We start from the raw sequence: 12,146 nt of genomic DNA on the forward strand, positions 1-12,146 counted from the left end.
CCCGGGCCGCAGGTAGGAACCGACAGCGGGCGTCGGGGCGCAGGGCGCAGAGCCCGGGACGGCCCGGCGAGGACGGACGCCACCCCGAGCTGACGCCCCCGGCCGGGCGCGGTGGGGGGCGGACACCCCGAGATTCCAACCTCCGCGTCTTGCCTTGCCGCGGGTCACATGAAGGAACCAGGGTGCCGCTCCTACCGTCGATGCGCGCCCCGGCCATTCCCGTGGGTCGCTCGGGGGCAGGGGTACTCGCGCGAGGGTCGCAAGGATGGCATTCCCTTCCCTTGTCTTGCGGCCCCATGGAACCCCCAGCTGGCGCCGGACTTTGCTGAAACCGTCGAAGCGCCGCGTACATTCCTCAGGGGATAGTGGGGGAACCAGGAGTGAATGTTTGGGGGCCGTGCGCCACTTTCCCGTCCTGGGGCCAGTTGCGCCGAGGTAATGCCATGCCCCTCATTTATTCTCCAAGAAGTAAGGAGGGGCAGTCGACTTGGGGATGGGACACGTCCTTCCTTTCTCGGACTAGCTCCAGCTCTCAAGAAATGTTGGCTAAAAAAACACACCACAGTTTGGACTGAACGCACACAAGCTCCTGCCGCTCTCCCCACCTCTTTTTCCGAGGGATGTGGGGTGAGGAGGCTCCTCCAGAGGTTACAAGGGCTGTGTCCCCTTGCCGCCACGGATCGCTCTCACCTTCCTGCCTTGTGTCCTGGCATTTACTCCCCGGGTATGGGGGAAAAAAGGCTATGCAGCCTGTCTGCCTCGGTTACCTGGAGCAATGACCATTGTGTCTCCATGTGTGGTCCCTTTGTACCCACATGGTGGCACCCACAGATGCCCTGTTCTAGTTTGGCTTGGTCTTCAGACAAGGAACTCAGACCAGGCAGCCCCCACTGAAGTTCTGAGCTAATCTCCCAGAAGAGACTTGAATCCCAAGGAGAAAATTGGATTTTAAAAAGCCAAATGATAACACCCGGTTTCTTCCTGATGTGGGGAAGCTCAGCCTCATTCCCATGAAGAACTAGCAGGGGGTGGAGGGTGCAGAATAAAATGGCTTCTGAGCTTTGGCGACAATTCCAAAATCAGACTTTCAGTCTATGCAAGTGGACTTTGGGGTCGACCTTCATTTTTCTGTGACACGCAAAGTGGGTGCTTGGTGAGAGGAGATATTGGGTGCTATGTATTGCCTAGCATCTCTCTTTGAGAACTTTGAGAAAAATGTATTCATAAGGGAGTCTGGAAAGGCTATACCAACTCCCAAATTCCAGAACAAAGGAGGTCAGTGGGAACTACAGGCTTCTTGCACCCTCTCCTTCTCTTTGGAGCAAGGAGTGGGAGGGACCTTTCTCCAAAGCAGCCAGGGCAAAATGGCTGAGCCTCCCCTGAGCCTCAGAAATAAATTGTGAGGCAGGCAGCAAACAAAGAAAGCACTCTCTCTCCAGCCAAGCACTGGCTCAGTGGCCAATCCTTGAAGGACAAACAGTGTGTTCAGTGGGACATACAGCCGGGCTTGTCAGGCAGAGCATCTGGAGAGTGGGGCGATCCCTAAGAAGCACCCAGGCGAGAGGCAGCCGCTTGGGAGAGAAAACGGGAACCGTGTCTCCTGATGTGTGACCCTTTCTGCCAAGGCTGGAGGCTTGGTGAGAAGTGGGTTCCCCAGGAACTCGGGATGGGACTAGGAGTGGTGTCTAGAGGCCAAGGAGTAGGTAACTTAGAGAGTAACGACAAGGAAAAAGCAAGTTCATCAAAGCTGAAAGAAGCACAACAGTTCTGTTGCTCCCCTGGTTTCACATGCCTGGCGACCAGGAGCTCCAAACGCTATGAATTTGTTTACGCATGGCCCAGCACACAGCAGGCACTCAATAAGTGTCTTAGAATAAAGACTACCTGGATGAAAGGTGATGACAGCACTAGCACGGACCTACCTACAATATTTACCTGTGTCATTGAGCCAGGAAGTTTACAAAAGATGATCTCTGAGACCACAGCCAGGAACGAGCCCTGGATGAGTTAGTTGGCTGTGAGCTGGGTTGCTGCCGTGTTCTGGCCAGGTGACCTTGGGTAAGTTCTCATTCCCATTGGAAGGAAGGAATGGAGTACCAAAAGGTTCCAGTGTGCCCAGCTTATAATTCCTACAGTAACCTCATGCAGTGGGTACAATTCTAATCTCCCATTGCAGAGGTGAGGAAACTGCAATTTACAGAAGAGAAATGACTTGCCAAGATCACACAGCTAGGCGGAGGTAGGGCAAGGATTTGAACCCTGCTCTTCTGATTTCCCGGCAAACACTTGCCCCATTGCTTAGTCCTTAGGCCTTGGTTTTCACTTCCGTAAAGTGAGGTGGTAAGGTGATAGTTGGACTTGATAATGGACAGCGAGGCTCCTGAGCCCGCTGTCAGACTGCTTCTTTACCTTCTCAGCATATGCTAAGAGCAACATTATATAAAGTGCAAATGCCAGGCAGCTTCTCGCCATCATAAAGACATTATTGCTAGTCTTGGCTGTGAGCTCATCAGCTGAGGGAGGACGTCCCAAGCCACTTGGAATTCGGACACTTCTTCTCCCTTCCCTCCCCCTTGCTTATGTAAGCGTCACAAGTCAAGCGTCAACCCCTGTCGATTAAGCCTTACCCACCACCTCCCGCATCCTAAAGTATATCCCTTTGTCCTTGGGAGCAGGTGAGATGCCTGAGCCCCTCACTGTCACCTGGTGCAAGGTGTGCCCAGCTTCAGGCCTGTCTTTGCGCACATCAGAACTGCCCCTCAATTCAGCTGTGCAAGCCTGAGCTTCTCTGTGCCTGGAGAATGGTGGGCAGAACACAGCCCCTGGCACATTGTAAACAACCTTGAATTGACTCCAATTGCAAAGAGCAGCAGGGCCCCCTCTCAGTGCGATCATCAGATGTTTGTCCACTGCCCCATGGCATTTCTCAGCTCCAGCTCCTTAAATGAGTCCAGCACGGTCATTTTTGTCACCTTCGCCTGATGCTCTGAAGGTCACTGGGAGGTGGAGGGAACGAGAGTGGTACTTGAGAGGGGAAAAGGCTAGGAAGCCAGATGTGGACCCAAAAATTGGGCTTTCCAGGAAATGTGCCTCAGTGAGCTTTGTGAACCAGGATGTTCCCTCAGAGCCAGCTGAAGCCCTCGGAGCAAGGGGAAGGGGATGTGAGAGTGAGTGGGAAGCAGCTAACGGTGGGGATAAGGGTTGCCTGGCATAGATGGTAGGTGTGAATGCAAGCTGTGATATTTCAGCACAGGCTTGGATTCAGTCATAAACAGAAAGAAAAAAAACACCCTCAATATTGTTCCAATGATAATATCATCCATAACAATAATAACTAACAGTTATTGCAAGTTGATGATCTTCCAGGGAATGTCCTGTGTGCTCTACTTATATCATTGCATTTAATTTTAACAAAACCCCGTGAGAAGTAGAATTGTCCCTGAACAGATGAGGAAGCAGAGGAGAGAGGTTAGGGCACTTGCTACAGAATTGCTGGGCTGGTAAATGGCCCTGGAGCCCCCATATCAACAACGTGCTGATATCCCTGCCACGAAATAGCCCCTGGTATTGTCACTTAGCAAGGACCAGACTCCCTATTTAAGGATCTACATAGTTAGAAAGCACTTCTCATTTGTTTTTCATCAGTTGAGCTTTGCCACAGCTCTGGGAGGCCAGTAGTTTGACAGCGTCTGTTTGAAAACTGGGGAAGCTGAGGCCCAGAGAGATGAATTTGTGTCCAGTGTCCCTCAGCTGCTAAGTTGCAAAACTGGAATGCACCCTTAGGTGCCCAGCCTGTTACAACATAGTTGTGACTTAGATATTAAAATCACTTTAAGTCAGTGTTGACATTGTGTAACCTAGCCACCTTTCCCTCATTCTTAGGTGTGCCCCAATTTGTCACCACCTTCTCGCTGCTCTGGAAGCCATTGAGAGTATTCGACGTAGCCATCACCTCCGTTTATCATGATCTGACAAGACACAAAAGTGGCATCCAATTTGATGCGAGCTGCCTGCAGCAAATGGCCTTCTATTTTTACATTTCTCACAAATTGGAAATTACAAGGAGGCCAGGTCTTGCAGAGTGATTGGCTGTGGCACTCTGAAAGCAAGGGGTGTGCGGCTAGGTGGAACGGGCCACGTTAGGCGACCAGGGGCCCTCTTGGCTTGGCTCTTGGCAAGAGGGGCCCACAGCTTCCACGGCCGGATGGGATTCTGGCACACAGGCCAGGCTGCAGGATGCTGCCTCAGTCAGTGACCTGCAGCCTTGCCCACCTGTCAGCTGCATAGTGTCTGCAAGATCAGTGTTGCATGCCAGCTCTTGAGATAACTGAGCCCTGGCCAGAGGGACAGTCAAGGTCAAAGATGCCCTGAAAGACATTCACAGCAGGTTGCTCTCATGGCTTTATTGTTTGGTAAGGAGATTCTGTGCAAGGAGAGGGCAGCAGCCACAAGGAGGTGAGCAATGACATTTAGTATCAGTATTACGATTTGCTGGAATTAGTGCTAATAACAGTTCTCCCGGGCATCAGAACAGCACTTTACAGTTTGCAAAAGAAAAATGCTCTTGTAGCTGTTCTTTCTTTTTTTATCTTGTATAAAGTATTCCAAGGGAAGAAAACATGATCCTTGAGATCCTGGAGAAAAATCTCTCAAACGAAAGAGACTTTTTCTCTTAATTTTCTCATAAAGCCCAAATCAGAGTGACCTTGATTCAAATGAAGCTTCTTTGCACACACAGAGTACACACACACCTAACACTTATGCAGAATTTCACAAGTGCTTTCTCCGTTAAAGTGTGCAATAGCCCTGGGAGCTCCAGGTGAAAATAATATTATTATTACCATTATCTCCATCTTTTGGATAGGGAAACTGAGGTTTAGGAAGCCCTGAGCACTCTCATCCCTGACCTCTAGTTTCCCAGCTGAATTTACCAGTCCAAATTTACCAGGTAGCTTCTTGAGAAGGAGCCCAGATGAGCCCAGAACCATAAGAGGCAGAACACAGAGCACACGCGTGAATATCGCAGGATCGCGTGGGGAGGCACGGCCATGATGTTTAGGAAGAAAGGGCTGTGGCATCTTTTTCTTGCCTTACCCGAGTTCTGACCCGAGGTTAATGTGTCCTTGGCTTGGGGTTTGAAGTGTGCTCATTTGCCCAGGGAGCCTCCAGTGGTGGCGGGACATGGGAAAGGAAGAGATGATTGTTCTCAGACACTCATGCAAGGCACACAGTATGCTTATCTAGATGGATTTGGGTAAAAATGAATACCAGGGGCCCCATGAGATTGTCTAGAAGCATCTAAGGGCTGTGGTAACCAGCACAAATGTGGGAAAGTGTTCAGACATGAGCCTCAAGACGTTTGGTACCCACTGGAGGAGACGGCTGTGTGGTCCTAAGCCATGCCCAGTTCTGCCGGCCTTGAGCCTGCTGGGGCAGGGCCCTTCCCCTCTCTGGGCTTTGCATTCTCAGTCCATAAAGTCAAGGGGGTTGGACTGGAGGTAAAGAAGGGAGGGGATATGAAATGGAAACCACTCACCCTGGCCATTACCCTACTTCCCTTCAGGCCTTGAACTGCTGCTGTTCATGCTGAAGGTTGTAGAATATCATGAGTTCTGGGAGCTTACTTCTGGGGTGCTAGGGGAGGTAGGGACACCTAAGGGTTTGATATGTCCCCTGGCTGCATGGCCAGCCTGGCCCCGACCACCACGTATGGAGAGTCTTCAGGGTACAGGTCTTTGGCTGCCCCAGGCTAGTGAGAACAATGCTCGGGGATAGGTGCTACTGTCCCCATTGGCAGGAGGACCCCGAGGCTGAGGGAGGTGAAGCCACTTGATCTGAGTTACACAGATTTTGAACAAAGGCCACTGGCTTCTCATGCGCTGTCTGTGCTCCAACCTACAGCCCAGCCTCGCTGCCACGTGAGCCTCTCTGCTTCCATGTTAGATGTTTCCAGAGCTCGAGGTCAAGGATTCACCTATGATTAAAAAACAAAAGTGATTTTGGAGATGGGAAAAAGTAGTCTTACTGGAGAGTATTCTGCGAACATGAAATTTAAATGCATACATGTATTACATGTGCACGTGTAACAGGTTGGTTCAGCAATCGATACGTATAAGCCCCACTTCTGAGCTCTGACTGTGACGCGGGCACTGAGCTGAGCACTTTACGAGCAGTGTCCCAGTGTCCAAGGAAACTGCGGCCCAGGGAGTTCATGTGGTTGTCCAAGATTACCTTGCTGGCATGCATGCGGCAGAGCTGGAACTCTGATTTGGGTCTGCGGGACCTAGAGTACTGGGCTTGGAGACCTGAGAAAGAAGTGGGAGAGCAGCCTCCAGTCCTGCCGGCCTCGAGCCTGCTGGGGGCCATGGGCAGGGTCCTTCCCCTCTCTGGGCTTTGCATTCTCAGTCCATAAAGTCAAGGGGGTTGGACTGGATGGCTGTTCCCCATGCCCAGGCAGGGGGAAGGGAGGCTGCATGCCTCACTTCCTCCTCTATTTCCCCCATAATAGCCTCCCCGAAACTAATGATTGGGGAAGATAAGAGCCCTTTCTCAAATGGCAGTGAATGCCACTAATGACAGAGCAGATGCAGCACTGTTAATTATGCCACGGGTATTAAATGAGAATGCCAAGCCCAGAGGAGTTAAATAGCCCTGCTGGGCTACAACGGTCGTGCTATAGCCTGGGCCAAGGAAGAAGTGCCCCCTTCTCAACCTTGGAGCCAGATAAGAGTCACAAAGCCTTGTTCACATCTGTCCCCTCTCCAGCACAGGGTCTGCAGCAGTTCCTTGTATCTGGGGACACCAGTGTCTACTCTGGAGATTTTCTTAGAGGCCTCTGGGGAGATCTAGACAAGTTACCTTCAGGGACAGATGTGGGTAAAGAACTGGACTTAATAAAACTTTGAGCACTTACTGTGTGCCAGGCCCTGCCATGGATCATGGAGATAAACCGGGTGTTGTTCCTGCTTTGAGGAGCTGCTCAAAGTCAAAGCCATAAATTTCTTAAGAGCAGGAAAAAAAATCTTGTATCTCCGGTACCCATGTAGTGAGGAATATCTAGTAGGGACTTACCTCTTGCTTTTGATTGTGTGGCTCCTTAAGTGAGAGCCAGAGGCCACACAGGTAGGGGCCAGAATTGATCAGCTGTGTGCTGAGTGGGGCAGAGGGACAGGACAGGGGACTGTTCTTTTTCTCTAGGCACCACCAGGCTAGCCTTTCTGCATATCTGGACTTTCTTTCTGAAACTGCTGGGTGACCACGGACAATTCCTTTGCCCTCTCTGATCCTCAGTTTGCACATCTGCAAATTGGGCAGAGTGAGGGCTGCAAAGGCTGCAAGCAAAACTATGTCTCCTAACCAACCCCAGCCCTGAATCTGGCAGGTCACAGAGATTGCATAAATGTCTGAAAAGTGATAATTTGGAGGCAATTCAGCAGAAGGAGAGAATGCGTTCACCAAAGGTAGCTTCTGGTTCTTTCTGTAGATTTAAAATGTCATGCAAACCTCTAGCTCCTCCCCAGTAGCTCCGGTTTCTTGCTTTCCACTTTCTGGACCTCCAAAGCTATTTCTCAGATTTTTCTACCCAGGGAAAGCCACAAAACCCACCATTTCAGACACCTCTGTGTTATAGATGGATAAGCGAAGGCCTGCAGAGCAGTGCCAGGCCCATAGGTGCTAGGACCTGGAGCTTCTAACCCCAAGCGAGCCCAGCTCCGCCGTTGAGAAATTATTAAGTAGAGTTGGTGGAAGGACTCTGGTTGCCGTGGCAACGGAGCCTGTGTCCTCGGGAGATAATGGCGTTGTACAAGGCAGAGTGATGTGTGTTGAATGCTGATTCGGGAGCTGCTGGAGCGAAGAAGCGAGAGAGCGGAGGGGACTGTAGCTAGGGTTTGAGCTTCCCCAGAAAGGAGGCTCTGGGCTGGTGGGGCTGGGTCAGGTGCGAGGAAATGTGCTTTGTTCTATCCTTCTCATGACCTCGGCAGAAAGAGAGAATCACCTTCACTTCATGGAGGCACACAGTGAGGTGAAAAGAGGTAAAGTGACTCTTCCCCCAGGTCTCACAGCTGGGCCAGAGGTGGGATGGGATTTAAACTCCAAACTGCTGTGGAGAGGGCCTGGAAATGGGCACCGTGAGGGGAGGGTGGTTGGTGGGGTACGGATGCAGAAGGGAGCCAGCTTTGAGCCCTGCACTCAGAGCACCCAGACCTCTCCACAGGCTGTTGAGTGGAGTGTTCATGGAGATCTAATGGGCCAGGAGCGACAATTCTAGCACAAGAGGAGTAGGGGAACAGTATGGTCAGTTAGCTCCAAACCTTAACTTTGGTTCCAAAATCAAGGCCCGCCCTCCCGCTTCCTAGCTAGCTGTGTGACCCTGGGCTGGTCACTTCACCTCTCTGAGCCTTAGTGTCCTCATCTGCAAAATGGAGATAATAACAGACTTACCTCATGGGATTGTTGTAAGACCAAGTAAGGTAGGTAGAGCATCAAGCCCCCTCCTGGGCATAGCTCAGTCAGAAATCACTATTATTGTTAACCAGAGAGGAGAGGCTAGGAGAAGAGTCAGTCTGCTCTCAACCATATGTTGCTTCTAATTTATGGGGTCGGAAGAGTGGAATGACTAAAGCAGGTACGAGAACGATAACAGGCTCTTCATTCCAGGCTGGTGAATATCAGTAGAACAAATGAACAGTCCCCATCACCAAAAGTATGCACAAATATTTTGCATTTGGAAAGCATGATTGATGTTCCTCCCTGCAAATGTACTGTTCCTAAAAACCTATGTTCAGCCCACACTAGGGGAAATTGTGTTTTCTTCATGCCAGCTATCCAAATGACCTCAAGCTTGCAAATCCTTTTGAAAAATAAATGTTCTCACCCATACTCTTCATTTCTGTCTCTTGCACAGCTGGTGCAATGTATTTATTTCCTAATCAGCGATTGGAGAGCATGGGGTTAACACCCTGAGAAACCCCAAAGTCCATCATTTGCATGCTGGCAGAGATGTGATGGGAGCTGGCAGACAACCCCATTCCATTTTGAAAGCAAAAAGAGGGTGCTGGACTCAGGCATTTGGCTGTTTCAAAAACAATGGTGAGAGCTGGGGTCCTGATTCCTTAGAGGCAAGCAACCATTTTGTTCGTTTCCCGCAAACCTGTCTAAGCCAGTCAACTCCCAGAGATAGCAACCTGCTTCTGGATTTTCAGAGAGGGAGGGTCATTTCTTCACTGCTAATCCTGGGGCTGGATGACAGGGCCTGAAGCAATGAACCCAAGACCTTGGTTTCTGACACCTCCATTCTGTGCAGGCGAGAGAGGCATCAGGGACAAATGAAGACAGTTGACATTTAACCAGGATTTGGATGAACATGCTAATTACAGGATAGGTACACATGTCCACTTTGGGAATCATGTTTAATGAACAATTTGCTCTGAGAATTTGATTTGGTCAACATCTCCTAGTGGCTCCCACCGTTCCCTTGTATTGATTGCCCATAGGTTAAGATAACTATAGCATTCTGCCAAGGGCTCTTTTTCCCCACAGCTATTAAAAAAGAAGAAAAAGGAAAAAAAAAAGAAAAAAGATTAATACTTGATCTAATCAGGTGACATAATATCTGCCAGGTGCTGTATTAATCACTTTACATATTCTCCCATTTAATCTTCACAGAAGCCCTAAAAGTAGATATTATCACCTTTGTCTTAGAGAGGTTAGGTGGCTAACCTTTGGTCACACAGCACCTGATCTGAGACTCAAAACCAGGTTTTCTTGCCCTCGAGCTGGTGCCCTTTACACTGCCTTATTCTGCCTGCCCCTATCATGGCTCATGACAAATAAATCTCCGAATACCCCTTGAGTTTGTTTATTGTTCATGGAACTTAAGAAAATTTGCTCATAAAAATTCCATTTCCCCAAATGGGTAGATTATTCTTGCTACGTGGGATATTGACTCTACAAAGAAGAGGGGATTCACACTATAAAGATTCCTTTTGAAAGCTAAGTAAATGAATCAAGAATAGATGCCTTGGCTAAAGTGAGCATTCATTCGGGTCTTTTAAAAAGAAAATCAGCCTTCTCTTGTGGGAAATATTTGAAACTCTGGAATCTGACTTTTAATAGACTCTGAAAATACATGCCCTTCTCTTCTCATTCTTGCAAACTATCTTGAAGCAGTTCTCTCAACATTTTCTTAATCTAATTGAGCTTGTATTAAGAGAACAATAGAATTTGTTTCCCAAATATAAAATTATAATACTGAATGTGCTTTTATAAATGTCGCCACCCCCGAGAGTTTTGCATATCCCCTAGGGAAGGGGCAACACTAACCTGGTCCTTCTTCTACCACTTAGGGAACGAGCTCTCTGGAGTGACTAGATTGTACCATGTATATTAGGATCTCAAATTCAAAGGACATTGAGGGCCATGCAGGTCACATAAATGAGTAAAGAGGTTCAGGGACAAGATGCCAGTCATGGTGGGACTTGGAGTAAACTGGAAAATGTATACCCAGACCCCTTCCCCAAAGCATGCAAATTTAAACTTTAACATTCTAAGTTGATGCCATTCAGCCAAGCACATATGCGAGACCCATTTGGCCTCTGGGCCACTCATTTGAGATCTGTGGTGGTTCTTGTGACTTTGTGTGATCTTGGTCAAGATAGTATATCTTTGGGGCTTAGTGTATTCACCTCTAGAATGGGGTTAATAAAGCCTGCAGAGTTGTCAAGAGGAGGAAATGGAGTCCCAGGTATAACCACTTGATAAGGAACCGTGGAGATGCCCAGGGCCGCCATCACCGAAGTGCCATTCTCTGACACAGAGTCAGCTCCATTTGGGCTGTGCATCTGCATGTGATTTAGTACAGACCGTCATTTAGTTCAGCCAGTCCCTGCAGTATTATTTTTTTTCTTTTTCTCAAATCTGAGATCTTAAAGGGCCTTTATCCTAATGTTTCTCTGAGCCTTTCAGTTACGTCTTGAACAGGAGAGAACATTGAACTCCCCTGTTTTCTTACAAGTATGTCTTAAAAGGCAGAGAGCAATACCAAAGAATGCCAGGTGGCCATCATGTCACTTTTATTTTCTGATCTGACTTAATCCTTTCTGGTCGTTTGAGCCAGGGACCTTTTCAGAGGCATCCCCTGGAACAGAAATCCTTGAGAATTCCCCATACTAGCCAAAGGAAGGCAAGAAGAAAGAAGCAACCTGGAACAGGACTGTGAGTGTCCAGAGCCTGAGAACCTTGACCTACTCCACTGTGGGTTCCTGCTGTGCTCAGTTCAGGGAACATTCTCAAAAGATGTCTCGAGCTCTCCATGGAAGGCCCAAACTGATGGGCTGGCCCACAGTAAATCCCTTTAGAACCAACTGAAGGAAGTCAGTGGGGAGGTCTTGCAACCTGGGTTCCAAGCTCGGCTCCTCAACCACTTGCAACCTTGCCCTCCTCCAACCACAGGTTTCTTACTGCTAAACTGTAGGCTCACTCCCTCCCTCCTTGGGGTGATGCAAAGGTTCCGTGAGATCACAGAGTATCTGTGTCCCTCCTGGGCTCCCTTTCCCCGTCACTCTGCTACTCCTCTCTTCCTGTCTTCCTCTCTCCTCTCCCTCCGTTTTCCTTCACTCTTCTTTTCCCTTCCTTCTTCCTGCCCTCCTCTCTCCCACCCTCCTCTCTCCCACCCTTCCAGTGCTCCTCTCTCCCCATCCCCCCCACTCCTAAGCATCCATGTAGAGGCTGTGCTTTAAACCCCTCCCTCCAGCTACACCCACTGGAGTGCAGAATCTGCTCTGGTGCCAGCCAAGGAGGTGATCTCCGGAGCTTCCTTACAGGAGGCAATCAAGAGCCCACTCTCAGAGTGCGTGCCTGTCTTCTCAATCCTATGACCTTGTGGTAGTGCCCGGAACTAGCTGTGGTGGGAGCATTCACACCACAGAAATCAGCAGATGCCCCAATTCTGGCCTTTTTTCTTTCTTTCTTTCCTGAGAGCTCCTCCTTAAACACTGGCACACCACTGCTTTGGAGACCAGTGGCACTTTCTCCGAAACAGACATTTCTTGAAGACTGGTGATAACAACATCACCTGTCACAGAGGGTAGAATTCAAAAGACCACGTATTTGTCTGGCACTGTTTGAGATGCTGAAGGAGAAGTAGA

The sequence above is a fragment of the Pteropus alecto genome, unplaced genomic scaffold (assembly GCF_000325575.1).
Source record: "Pteropus alecto unplaced genomic scaffold, ASM32557v1 scaffold75, whole genome shotgun sequence".
Lineage (NCBI taxonomy): Eukaryota > Metazoa > Chordata > Mammalia > Chiroptera > Pteropodidae > Pteropus > Pteropus alecto.